This window comes from Chiloscyllium punctatum, chromosome 4 (assembly GCF_047496795.1).
Source record: "Chiloscyllium punctatum isolate Juve2018m chromosome 4, sChiPun1.3, whole genome shotgun sequence".
NCBI lineage: Eukaryota > Metazoa > Chordata > Chondrichthyes > Orectolobiformes > Hemiscylliidae > Chiloscyllium > Chiloscyllium punctatum.
In genome coordinates, this window is record NC_092742.1 from 55,398,537 (window position 1) to 55,412,819 (window position 14,283).

A 14,283-nucleotide genomic window follows, 5' to 3' on the forward strand; every position below is an offset into this window, starting at 1 on the left:
TTATTTAAGATACACATTCAAGAGGTTGATTGCAGCTACTGATGGGGATAACAAGGATAATGTTCTTCAATTTTGGAAGAGCTTTACCATCAAGAATGCTATTGAAATTATTGTGGAGGCCCGGGGTGATATCAGTAAGGACTACCAGCATGCAGTTTGGTGGCAGCTTCTCCTGGATTTTTTTCAAGATTTTAAAGGATGTGAACCGTCAGAGGAGTTCCCAAAAATCAAAGAGCAACGTGTTGCCATTACAAAGCAGGTTGGCTTTGAACAAGTGTAAAGAGAGGATATTGAAGAGCTGCTTGAGTCCCACTGTGAAGTCCTCTCTGCAGCTGATCTACAATAGCTTGTTGCTGAAGGGTAAGTGGAAGCTGGAGATGAAAAGGATAAAGTCCAGTATGCAGCACCACAGGCTTTCCATTACTCTTTTGTCTTCTATTCTCAGGGAAATTAAGAGGCAGTTACACCTCTTAGAGGACAACAATGACAATGCAGAATGCAGTAGAATAGCAGTTCGTTCAATAAAATATCATCTGGCACCCTATGAACAGCTTCTTCAAGACAGAAGAAAAAGGACAAAGCAGCAAAAACTAAATGTCTTTTATAACCCAATCCCCAAGAAACCGAAGATAATCGACCACAGCCATCCATTTCTGCAAACACAACTGCACCTGAAGCTGGTGATGATGATGACACTGTGTCCCTGCATTAACAATATTTTTTCAATGCAATGTGTTCAATTTACTTTTGGTTCATTAATATATGAGATTTAAAACTTCATTTGGACTGTTCTATACTCTGTTAGGCTTTTGGGTGATTTTTGAGCAATCTAACCCCACTTTTCCCATAGGCCCCATTATTTACATTATGCGATTTTCTATTAGACAAGTTTTGCTGGAATGCAACTACACCATTATAGGAGAACCTGTATTGAGCTATAATTGTTCAATCTATACTCATGAAAGTGATCTCCTGTTAACGCTAACACAATTAATTTTAGAATGAAAGGCCCAATCCCATAATGCCGTTCTTACATAAGGTAGCACATTGAAAATATTCATGATATATCTTCTCGTAAGGAAAGTAACGGTGACCCATCAGTCCATTAGTAAAGCCATAACATTCCATGTTGTCTACAAATTAGAGAATTCAACCTACTCTATCATTCACTGATTCTTAATAAAGATGAAGAGCCATCTGCCTTCGATGCTTTCGCCTTCTTGCACTAGCTCAGACATGAGTCGGTTAGCTTCTTTCATCTGCTAAACTGCGATTCTTTACATAAAATAAAGAATGGTCCCATAATGAAACATAGATGAAAGATCTTTAAGTGGGTTTGAGATATTCAGCTTGGGTGGAAAATTGTTGCTATTAAAAACGATTTGACCATATTTGATCGACATTGGTGGAGCTCATGCTGCTAAAAGGCTATTTCACATTAAGTTTTTATCAACTTCAAACCACTTTTTGGAAAACAAAAGAGAAGTATTAAGAATAAGAACATACGTAACCACTGACAATAGTCCTTTGGTTATGTGTGTGTATGAGTGAGAGGACAGGAAACATATAAGCCCATTTCGCCTGTTCAAACCTCTCTCTTTTGATCTGATAATACACTTCGCATCGACCCCGTAATTACAGATTGAACACACAGCATTACATTTCAGAAAAAAAAACCGGTTAGAAAAAGAATACCACAATTATCAGTAACAATTTCTAGTTGTAGATAACCCATTTTAATACCCGACATAAGCAAGCCGTTTCTTAAGTGGGCAACCCTACACAAAAGACTTCAATTGTCAAAGAGAAAATGAAGTTGTTCCTGAATTTTACTCTCGTTACCAGACCCGACCTATTCAAACATAGGCTGGCCAATCAGTGATGAGCGTGCAGTTTGACGCGCCTGTGTTGAGTTGAGGGGCTCTTTCTCCGGCAGGATTTCCTGCATTGTCGCTGACAATGTTAGTTTCTAGGTGACTAGACTGAGCTGCTCCAGTTTTCTGATCGTCTGTGGCCTGAAGCGGTAAACTTTCACCACGCCGATACCAGCACCAACGCGTTCCAGCCGAAAAGTTAATCAGCGGCTTTGCAGCTGTCCTCAGAATAGTAGAGCTTCCCCTTGTTGGAAAGGCCTTCGGTAAGTACAGTTTCTGTAAACAACATTCAGGGCAGAGAGCTCGATCAGATGTTTGAGAGCAAAAAACTTTGTATATCAACCCTCTCGATCTGTTTTACTTCCGTTGTTTGTTCTGTGACAGATCACTGCCTGCGTAGCACAGCTTTGTTTAAATGAACAGCTATAATTTCGCGATGTTTCCTTGCTTGTTACAAGCAAGATTATTTGGAGAATGCAGACATATTTTGAGCATTTAAGCTGTATATTTACTACGATAATAATAGTGGAAACAATATCGATTTTTATTTCTTATGGATTTGCAAACTAATCCAGCTGTAGCGATTAAATGATCCAGTCAATGTCAACATTTATCAATTATAAAATACGCAGTTTCAGTTTGCGAGATAAATCGTGCTAAATTTCAAGCAAACGAATTCAATATCTTTGAACAAAATATAACACACAGTTAACATAGATTCTTGACAAAACGATCGATTTCAGTATTTCACAAAGTATACAAATAGATATAACATTACGAGTAGTGTACAGGCAGCTTAATATGGAAAATCGCAGTTCCTGGGAATGGAATAGGATGCTGTGACGTTTCCTGATAAATTGCTCAATTTTCTCCAGTTTCGAAAGGAAACTGTGCATTTCCGTGTCTATTACTCGTGTTTTCTTTGAGCATGCATTTCTTTCTGCTTTTCCTGAAACCTCTGCCTGGGTTCCTCAGCGGTTTTATGTGAACCTGAATGGACTATGTTCTCAAGCTACTCTACGGTGGATTGCATCATAAAAGAATTTGATCCAATTCTAGTTCAGTATGCACATACACACAGTACAGCAGGGCCAATGGATAACAATTTGTACACAGAATGCTGCCTGATTTTTCTGTCTCCTTGAGAAGGGGTACTGACGCCAGTTGTAGCACTACATTTGATCAGCATAAGCGGAAATTGTAATTGAGGGATACTTGACAGGGTAAAGAGTAAAATTAACTTTTTTTGTGACATTCTACAACTGACTTTTGAGAGTTGAGAGATGCCTGTACACTTTTATATTAAAGAAGATGTACATGCAGTAATGTGAGGGAAGTTTACAATGACTTCGTTTACAAGTTTAGTTCATCCTCATGGCATTGTTTGTAGCAGGCTGAATGTATTCTGCAGTTATTTAGCATGTAGTTTTGCAAATCATCAACTGACTGGCCACCATCCATCACTTTTACTGACCATAGTCATTCTGCAATATAAATTTTTATTATCAAATGTTTTGGCAGTCCCTCAGGGTACTGGATGAGTTTCTTCGACTCTGAGAGGCAGGTTGGTCCCACAGACTTTGCCACAGGTGGAGCAGATGGTGTTTGAGGAGATGGCTGGGATTTTCTTGGCTTCTGTGTGCTTATTCCACTGCTTATGCTTGGCCTCCACATGCTCCACTTGGTGATGTGCGGTAGTTGGCACTTTCACAGAAGCTTCTTCTCCAGTTTGTGCATTCTAGGACAAGTGATTCCCACATGTCAGTGGGAAAGATGTGTTTGTTCAGGGAGGTTTTCAGGGCATCCTTGTAGCATTTCATGGTTGATAGAGTCAAAGGTGAGAGATCAAAGATGGCCAGATTTAGAGGTTGATGTTGTCCCTGCAGTTTTCTTTGATTTGTCACTCACTGAATATCATGTTCATTTTACTTCTTGATGGGCAGAAGCTACATTGAGATATGGGGAAAAGCTGTTCAGCCATCAGGAGGATCTTTCCTATGTCTGACAGTGGTGAAATCCGTCTGTAATTTCCACAGTTGTACCTGTGACTTTAAGTCAAAAGTTACAATGTTCTTAGATCTCCTGGCATGCTGACTTCTTTCCAGACAAAGGTGAGGTCAAGAGTGTGTCTCCACTGTAATTTAGTATTTGGGGCAGCATGGTGACTCAAATGATTTAGTTCTGCTGCCACATAGCTCCAGGGACCCCAGGTTCAATTCCTCCTTAGGTACCTGTCTGTGTGGAGTTTGCATGTTTGCCTGATGTCTGCATGGGTTTCTACTGGAAGCTCTGGTTTCCCCCAAAGATGCGCAGGTTAGTTCGATTAGCCATACTGAATAGTCCATAGTCTCTAGGGATTTGCAGGTTAGGTGGGTTGGCCAATGTAAATACAGGGTTATGGGGATAGGGTAGGGTGCTGTGTTTGGGTGTGGTGCTTTTTGGAGGGTCGGTGCCGATTGAATGGCCTCTTTTTGCACTGCAGCAATTCTATAATTATATGATTCAATGGGAAATCTACTTGTGTTGGAGGCCTTTCTGTCTTTCAGCTGTCGGGTGGCTTTTTTGATGTCGTGTTGGAGGTCTGCTGAGATGGGGCTGGGGACTGTGTTGCGGGATTGTGTCGAGAGCACTTGCAACAGAGGCTCTGTCTTGGTTGAAGATTGATTTATTTATTGTTATCACATGTACTGAGATACAGTGAAAAGTGTTGTTTTGCAAACTATACAGGCAGTTCACACCATACAAAATGCATCAGGCTAGCACAACAGGGTGCAGAATACAGTGTTACAGCTGCAGAGAGGGTACAGAGAGAGAGTTCAGAATTAACATTTGAGAGGTCTGTTCAAAAGTCTGAAAACAGGGTAAGAGGCCTTTCTTGAATCGATCTGTATATATATTCAAACTTTTACATTTCTGCCTCACCAAAGAGGATGGAAGAGAATATAACTGGGCAGGAGGGGTCTTTGATTATGTTGGTTGCTTTTCCGAGGCAGCTGGAAGCATAGATAGAGTCAATGGATAGAGGGCTGGTTTGCTTGATAGACTGGGCTATGTTCACAACTCTCTATAGTTTCTTGCAGTCTTGGAAAGAGCAGTTGCCATATCAGTTGTGATGTATCCAGATGGATGCTTTCTATGCTGTATCTATAAAAATTGCAAGAGGCCTTGTGGACATTCCAAATTTCCTTAGTTTTCTGAGGAAATAGAGATATTGTTGTGCTTTGTTGACCTTTCTGTTGATGCGGATGGACAAGGGCCAGTGCCTCGACCAGCTCCACTTCAGCATCATTGATGCAGACAGGGGTGTGCCCTCCACTTCCTGAAATCACTGATCACCTTCTTCATTTTGTTGACATTAATGCAGAGATTGTTGGCTTTACACCATGTCTCTCAAGACTCAATATCTTTCCTGTGTTCTGATTTGTCGTTGTTTGAGATACAATCTGGTAGTCTGTCAGCAAACTTGTAAATGGAGTTTTGGCCACATAGTTGTGAGTATATAAGGAGCACAGTAGAGGGCTGAGTACACAACCGTATGGGGCACCGGGTGTTGAGGATTGTCATGGAGGAGGTGTTGTCACCTGTTCTTATTGATTGCAGTGTAGGGTTCAGGAAGTTGAGGATCCAGTTACAGAGAGGGAAAGCCAAGCACTAAATTTCAGATGAGTTTGCTTGGAATTATGGTGTTGAAGGTGGAACTGTAGTCAATATGTAGGAGCCTGACCATAGGTATCCTTGTTAGCTAGATTTTCCAGTGATGATTGTAAGGCCAGGGAGAAACTTGAAACCAGACCAGAGTCGAGAGTGTGGTGCTAGAAAAGCACAGCAGGTCAGGCAGCATCCGAGGAGCAGGAGAATCAACGTATCAGGCATAAGCCCTTTGTCTGGAAGATTCCTGATGAAAGGCTTATACCTGAAACATCAATTCTCCTGCTCCTCGGATGCTGCCTGACCTGCTGTGCTTTTCCAGCATCTCACTCTTGATTGTGATCTCCAGCATCTGCACCCTCACTTTCTCTTCCTTGAGACCAGACCAACCACATGGACACCCATCTTTGTGGCAAGGTTTACATGTCATAACAGGCTACAAAGCAACATTGAACAGAATTGTGGGCAACAGTACATCCCTATCCAATGAGCTCAATGCATTTTACACTCGCTTTGAACAGAGAGTCAGTGAAGCTATATTACCTATCACAACAGCCTTGAATGTGGATCTTTTGCACCTGTAGGTGAATTGCAGAGGATCAAGGCTATTTGGTAGGCTGGAGTTGATGTGAGCCATGACTACCTTTTTGAAGCACTTCATAGTTATGGATATCACAGCCATTGGGTGGTAGTTATTGAGGCATGTCACATGATTTTTCTTTGGTACCGGAATGATGGTAGTCTTCTTGAAGCAGGTGGGAACTTCAAGTTGTAGTAAAGAGAGGTTAAAGATGTCTCCGGGATACTCCCATCAACTGGTCCGCACAGGATCTGAGTGCATGGCCAGGGATTCAGTCTGGGCCAGTTGATTTCCATGGGTTCACACTCAAAAAGGCTGGTCTAATACCTACAGCAGTGACCGTGGGGAAAGGTACATCCAAGGCTGTTGTGATTGGTGACATAGCTTCACTGACTTTTTGTTTAAAGCGAGTGTAAAATGCATTGAACTCATTGGGTAGGGATGTACTGCATGGAGCTGAACAGTAGTTTTAAAGTTTGCAGGTGCACAGACAGCACCCAAACTGAAACATTTATATCGAGAGGTAGTGCAGTTAGCAGGCCAAGCAGCAGTTTTTATCAAGACGACAGGTTTTTAATTTAGCCAAGCAATTTAAACCAGGCGCTTAGATGCTAAAGATCTTTTAATTTAAATCTGATGGTTTTGACAACATAGGACAATCCTAATGTAAGAAATTGATGTGTCATCAAGGGTACAAAAGAAATGGGCAGATGGGCAAAGATCCCAGAGCTAACTGCGATCAACCAAAGACAACAGCTCTCAATTCTCGAGAGAGAATTGCTGGCTCTCCCAGTCATCTATATCTTAGAGAAAGCACCATCTAAATCACTTCAGTACCAATGGCAAAGAAGACAGTCTTGACAGAAAGAAACAATGGAGAAGATGTTCCTAACAGACGAAATGATAAAGAAGACACACAACATTCTGGAAGACATGTAAGCTGACTGTAATTTTGAGAGACTAAATTCTGTATTTTTGTTATATGAGGGGGCATTGTATTTATTGGAACTGCATACCATTAGGATCTTGTTCACTTTGGGAATAGTTAGTAGTCAGAAGGAATTTATTCAGTTTGTTAATAGTTTAGTTAATTTTCCCACTGTTAGAGTTTGATAAGTAAATTGTTACTTGTTAATTTAAAGTGAGTGTCAGGGAATTATTTTTATTTAACCACTATAAATTGTTGAGAAGCAGGTTACACCACTTTTCAAACTCTTTTTACAAATTATGGGGTGAGGCGCTCCTCTTTGGATTTTTTGGTTTTAAGTCTTAGATTGGGGTCAACTTCCACTTTATAATACTACCTTATATAGTTGATGCATGACTTCTACACTTTTGTGTTCTATTCCTCTCAACACAAATGCTGAATTCAATTAATCTTTCTGATTGTTTCCTGTAAATGTTCATGCGCTGCTTCATCAATGATGTCCCTTCAACATAAAGTCAGAAGTGGTGATGTTCATTGCTAATTCCACTGTTAAGCACCATTCACAACTCATCAGATATGGAAGTAGTCTATTCCAAATGAATCATGACATGGTCATTATCCAAGTTATGGCTGACAAATGGAAAGTAACATTCATGCCACACAAGTGCCAGCTATGACCATCTCTAACAAGAGAGAAATTAACCAATGCTTCTTGAGGTTCAATGGCAATACCATTACTGAATCCTGTAGAAACAATATACAATTGACCTGGACTAACCATTTAATCATGGTAGTGACAACAGCAGGTCAGAAGGTGCAGTGAGTAACTCACTTTCTGATTTACCCACTGCCTTATCATTATTTACAAGGCACATGTCAGGAATGTGATCCAGTTGTCTGGATGAGTACAGCTCCAATAACACACAAACTTGACATCATCCAGACAAAGGCGCCGACTTGACTGGCACCACTTCTGCAGTCACTTCCTTAACCACTAAGTAGCCACATTGTGTACCATCTACAAGATGCACTGCAGAAATTCACCAAGGCTGCTTAGTCAGTACCTTCCAAACCCATGACTACTACCATCGAGAAGGACAAGGGCAGCAGATTCATGGCAAGTTCTCCTTCAAACTGCTCGCCATCCTTACTTGGAAATATGTCACTGTTCCTCAGTATCACTGAGTCAAAATGCCAGAAATTCCTCCCAATAACATTGTAGGCGTGCCAACATCACATGGGCTGCAGCAGTTCAAAAAGGCAGCTTACCACCTTTTCAATGACAATTATGAATGGGCAATAAATGCTGGCCCAGCTACTGTTCTTCACATCCTATGAATGAATTCAAAATAAAATGCACTTTAAAAATCTGTTAAGTCCCCTGAATGTCCTATGGCCTCACTGATTCTAGTTTTATATTATTCAGTAAGTACCCTGTACTATCATTTTTGGGTCCAATGTGGGTAACCTACATTTTTAAGTCAATTCATCACAGATTTGTCTCGTCATTTCATGTACTAATATCTCTTTGTAACTTTTTACTTCTCTTTATTCTACTTAGAACACCACCTCTCATTGTTTCAAAGAGACATTTAGATTTGTGTTTTTCTATTCCATCATCTGGTACATCAGTCAATTATTATGCAGAGATTCTGCTTTGAGAATTCCATTCTAATGCTGTTCACTGAAAGATGATTTGTGTTTCATTTTTACCCTTTGCAGTTTTTTTTGGGGTAACTGTTATTTAACCAAAGGATTCACTCAATGTTGCAAGTTGCCGTATTGAGAAATTATTCTGGATAGACAATTTACCAGAGGACAAAGTAATCTTTTGAGATTGCTAGCAGACACAGTCTCTCTTGAGATCCTTTTCCCGAGTTTGCAGATACTGGTTAAATATGAATACTTCATCTCATTGTCTAAAACTGCTGCAGTGAGACATGGATATTAAATTAATTAAGTGAAAGCTATTATTGGAATAGCATCTGATTTGTTTAAACTGCTGATTCATATTTTTTTCATGGTAGCTTTTCAGTATATGTTTTTCTTTGATTTTCTTTGACTAGAGATTCTGCATGATTGTTGTTTCAAACTGATGTGGATTTTCTCCACACTTGTAATGTTCCCAAAAGAATTACTTTGTGATTATTAGGACATCAAGCAATGAATCATTGTTGATGTAACATGAACTCCAGCTGTGAGAAACATTATCATTGTCAACAGCTGCATTTTCCACCATGTGTCATCGTTCTGTCTACTAATTTCATATGTACCCTTCTGGAAGTTTATTACCCACTTTTTAACTTTCATTCCTTCTTCCCTGTGGCATCTTTGAAGAAGTGATAGTCTTCCTATACCAAGGCCACATTCATTGCCAGTTTTTAACACGTTACGAAGAATTGTATCAAAGTGAATGTGGTCTGATTCTTACACATTTTTTCATTTTGGAACATTCTTCATTTCTTGAGCCCTGATATAACAGATTGTATTGGAAGTCATCTTCGTGGAGCTTTGTGAGAACAAATCCATGTGGTACTACTGAAAAGTTTCTGACTGATGCCGTTTTATATGGAGGAATTTTTAGTTTTGAGCTTCAGGAGTTATTTCAGTGTTTTGCAAAGCTGATGAGTACTGAGTGTGATAAATCTTACTTCATGAAAGGAAAGCCTCATAGCAATATTTTCTGTTGAAAGTACTCTATCTCTGCAAAATAAAATATTAATAGAATATAGATATTTTGTACTATATATCTTGCTATTACATGACATTCCTAACATGCTTGAAAGCAACCTTTTGTGTGTCCATTTCTCTAGAGTTGCATCGTGATTTTGGTTATAGTGACTGTTAATCAGTGCTTCAAAGTGGCTCCATTAACCTGAGTGGTAGATGGCATTTAATTATACTCCACAGCTGATCTGAGCTACCCAGCTCCTATAATCCCTCCAGTGGCTGTATGTGGCACAATATCAACTGTTTGTGCATTTTGCCTGGCTTAATATTTACTCTTTAATGCTGAGTTTTCCGAAAGGCTGAATACTGCAGGGTGTGTAGGAACAGCTCCCATAAATACTTTACTGAAGACACTCTGGGGGCACATGTGGGAGGAGCAGAGTCCTAATGTTGCTTTGTATGAGCTAAATATAATAGGGTGAAAACAATTCTGCTGGGCTTTTTGTAATGCAGGAATCTTGAAAAATCTTGATCAGAAAGTACTCTTGCCCACTCTGCTAGCATAAGGATTTCCTTCATCTTTAATTATAATTTGTTTAGTTTATTATAGTTTGGTTATAGAAATACATGGACAAATAGAATTATCAATATTTTCTTTAGCTTTACAAAGCTGTAAACAAAGATGAACTCATCTGGTTTTGTGATAAACAGTTTAGATCATTATAAGCCAGGGAAAATATGGTATTTTTATGTAGCTACCTGCTTACTATCTCAATCTATTAAAATAGAGCAAGTGGAAAAGACCTCTGACACCATGATGATGTTGGTCATTCAGTTAGAGTAGTTACTGACAGTAAGGAAAAGAAATTGACTGGAATGTCTTTTAAACCATAAGGCCATAAGATAGGATCAGAAATAGGCTATTCACTGAGTTTGCTCTGTCATTCAGTAAGATTATGGCTGGTCTATTAATTCTCAACTCCACTTCCCTGCCTTTTAGCTATAACCCTCGATTCCCTGAATGATTAAAATCTGTCTGTCTCAGTCTTGAGTATATTTAATCATCCAGCCTCAAAACTGTCTGTGGTTAAAAAAATCCAGATCCATTGCCCTTTGAGATACGAAATTTCCCCTCCTCTCTCTTGAGTGTGCAACCCCCTATTCTGAGATCATACCCTCCGGTGCTAGACTCTCCCACAAGGGGAAACAATCTCTTTGCATCTACCCTGTCAAGTCCTGTAAGGGTCTTGTATGTTTCAATAAGATTGCCTTTCATTCTTCTATATTTCAGTGGGTGCAGACCCAATTTACTCAATCCCTCCTCATAAGACAGTCATTCCATATCTGGTATCAACTTAGTGAATCTTCTCTGGACTGTCTTCAATGACATGTGTTTCCTTTGACAAGGGGCCCAAAACTGTAATTCCAGCCATGGTCTGAGTTTTAGCAAAATCCCCCTACTTTTATACTCCATTCCTTCTAAAATAAAGGCCAACATTCCGTTTTCCTTCCCTTTACCTGCTGCATTTGGATGCTAGTTTTTTTGCGGTTCATGGATGAGTACACCCAAGTTGCTCTGTTCCACAAATTTCTATGTCTTTCTCCATTTAAAAACTGTTCAGCCCTTCTATTCTTCCTGTCAAAGTGCATAATCCTTTTTGAATGATCTGGCACAGGGAATGTGGCTTCTTACTTGGCTGTCTCCAAATAATTCTTCCTGTCAGCACACTTTTCAAATGAGCAACCTCAAGAACTAGAATTGGAAGATTATGGTGAAGCAGATACAGATTGACTGAGTGAATAAGCAAGAGGTGGAAAACTGAGTCAAATATGGAAAGGTCAAATGGAGTAAAATGTTAGGAAATACAAGGTTATTCATTTGGCAACAAGAATAGAAAAATAGATGTGGTTTTTAAACAGTAAGCATCTATGAAATACAATTTTACAGGACTTTGAGATCATATCTGGAATATTTAGTGACGTATGTCTGTACATGAGGACATACGTACTTACCTTAGAGGTTCAATTAATTGATTTCTGGGTGGGAGAATTTCCAATGAGGACAGATTGAGTAGAATAAAACCATGTTCTCTTAAATTCAGAAAATGAAAGTTAGTCTCATTAAGATATGCAGATCCTTAGAGGCCTTCACAGCATAGCTCTTGGGTTGCTTCCCTTGGCTGCTTGCATTTACCTGTTGTGGTTACTTTACTGATGAGCCCAACATTTTCACTTCCTCAGTCATGCTATTTGAGGATTGCTGATTACTTAGTATGATCTATGCCACTTGTACTGATGAATTGAAGAATTGAAATGTTCCCCTTGAAGTTTTGAAGATTTGTAGCTCAGGTTGAGGTTCTGGATGTAGGTTTGCTCTTTGAGCTGGAAGGTTCATTTCCAGACATTTCGTCACCCTACTAGGTAACATCTTCAGTTAGCAATCATCCCAATGTCTACAAACGAAGTTGCATCAGAACATCATTTCAATAAGCCAATACACACTGCAGCACAGAGGAATTACGCAGAGCAGAGGAAAATCATCTATACCGTGTATTCAAAAAGAATGGGTACCCAATGAACACAGTCTGCTGATTTCTCAACAACAAACCCAAGCAAGCAGACAAAACACATCCATAAACCCTAGCCCCTCTCCCCTACATCAAAGACATCTCGGAAATGACTGTCAGACTGCTCAGACCCATTGACATCATGGTAGCCCACAAGCCCACCAAAACACTAAAACAGCAGCTAATGAACTTGAAAGACCCTATACAGACAACAAACAAAACTCATGTCATTTATAAAATACCGTTCAAGAACTGTAACAAACTCTACATTGGACAAACAGACAGAAAGCTAGCCACCAGGGTATATGAACATCAACTAGCCACAAAATGACATGACCCTTTCTTACGAGTATCCTTACATACAGATAAGGAAGGACACCATTTCGACTGGGACAACACATCCTAGGACAAGCCAAACAGAGACATGCACGAGAATTCCTAGAAGCATGGCATTCCAACCACAACTGTAACAACAAACAAATCGAGTTAGTCCCCACATACCAACCCCTGAGAAAAAGAACCGGAAATGGCATCACCACAGGAAATGACATCACCAACCCAAATATATAAATAGAAAGCAGGAATTATTAGCAATGCTTCACCCAGAGGCCAACTGAAGATGTTACCTAGTAGGGTGACAAAATGTCTGGAAATGAACCTTTCAGCTCAGCAAGCAAACCGACATCCAGTTCCTCTTGAACTTGTGTTGTATCAACTGACGTCAATGTTGAATCCACTCTTACAATTTGTTTGCCAGGTTGTGTTCCTTTATGAAAAACTTCAGTTAAAATAAAAATCAATGAGATCAAGCTTTCCTTTGTTGATATTTGCTGACTGTGGTGCTTATAATAATAACTTAACTATAATAAACATTCCTGTTTCTTTTCATGGTTTCTCCAAACAAATCTGGTTTTTGCAATCTAATAAATTCTTAATGCCTTAAGCATAGTTCCACATTCTTTATCTCATCATTTCTGTCTTCTTACAAACTTTGCTGATTTTGTTGACTGTGTTTTCTTAAATGATCATGGGAATAGAAAGTATTTCTGCTAACTCCATGTGGATTCAGATCTCTATCTTGTTGACTGTGTGAAAGAATTTTCTTATGTCAACATTGTTAATTTTAATAGATTTTATCTTCTTTTTGGATTCTGCCATGATCTAGGAAGCCCAATGAAATCTTTTACCAGTTCTTCCTTGCCCAGTTTTTCAACAGCTGTTTCTTTAAAATTAACATTTTCTTGACCTGTGGTTCCATATCTAGCCACTCCTTGATCAGTGGTTGCCTTATTGGTGTATTTTTGAGCAGGCTTGGGATACCTCGTTGTCTTCTAACCATAATTGTTGATTGTTACTAGTTTAGTTCCTTTTGCTATTTAAGTAAGGTTGAGGTCAAGACACACATTCATGCTGAAGTATAGAATTTTTGACTATGAATGTATAAATATTTATGCTTCTCAATACCCCCCTTACACTCACACACCAATTAAAGAAAAAGCTTTCTCTGCAAAAATTAATTTTGAGAAACAAACATTTTGACCGTTTTTGTGCAAGGTAAAAAGGATAAAGTATGAAACGTTTAATGTTGCTTTTATTCAGTGTTCTGCATAACTAAACACAGGACATTGTCAGTGGAATCTTCAAGCATAGTAGACTCCAAGATGCCAACAAATGTTCTAAAGAAATTCTCGGAAGTGGCAAGAGTTCGGCTCAGAGTTTTATCTCTTTATCAGCTACACTCCTTTTGAATTTACAACAATATGTCAATAGTCACAGCTTTTGATTGCCATAAATCTAAGCCTGTGATTTCCACGAAATACAACAGCAAAAAACTTTGGCTGTTTGCATAGCTTAAATCATGGGATTTCCATTAAGTGATTTGAAGAAGGTGTCCCACTGACCTTTTCAAATGAATCACTGTGTTCAGTCATTCAATCTGAATGCTCAGAAAAATGCAGTGTCTTCGTAACTGCTGCTCTGTAACTGTCATATTTCTGATTATCTTCTATAATTTAC

The 14,283-nt window shown here is 39.2% G+C and overlaps 1 protein-coding gene across 1 annotated transcript in view; it reads left to right on the forward strand.

Moving 5' to 3' along the window:
• The first annotated feature begins 1,918 nt into the window (after positions 1-1,918).
• The window catches only part of LOC140476338 (E3 ubiquitin-protein ligase pellino homolog 2), a 235,231-nt gene continuing 222,866 nt past the window's right edge, over positions 1,919-14,283 (forward strand). Inside the window, exon 1 of the mRNA XM_072568786.1 lies at positions 1,919-2,137. The gene's annotated coding sequence lies outside the window, so the exon portion shown is untranslated. The remainder of the gene's footprint in view (positions 2,138-14,283) is intronic.